We start from the raw sequence: 296 nt of genomic DNA, 5'->3' as shown, positions 1-296 counted from the left end.
AGCCCTTAAATCCCCAGCGCCAGCCCGATGAGCTCACCGCGCGCAGCCGCCATTGGCTGCAGATGACGTCCTCCGAGGCCTCATTTGCATGGGGGCGGGGCCTGCTCGCCACGCCCCCTCCTGGCCGCGCTGTCGCCGGGGAGACCGGGCTGGTAAACGGCAACAGCGCAGGGCCTCCTGGGTTGACGTCATAGGGGAGGGGGAGGGCTCACGTGGTGTTTGCCCCGCGGGCCCGGCCCGGGGATATTTATAGGCACGACGGGAGCTGCCGCGGGCCTGGCACGGACCGCACGGCC

The sequence above is a fragment of the Gavialis gangeticus genome, unplaced genomic scaffold, assembly GCF_001723915.1.
Source record: "Gavialis gangeticus isolate Ggan-Ray unplaced genomic scaffold, GavGan_comp1, whole genome shotgun sequence".
NCBI classification, from domain to species: Eukaryota; Metazoa; Chordata; order Crocodylia; family Gavialidae; genus Gavialis; species Gavialis gangeticus.
Note: the sequence above shows the minus strand (reverse complement) of the source record.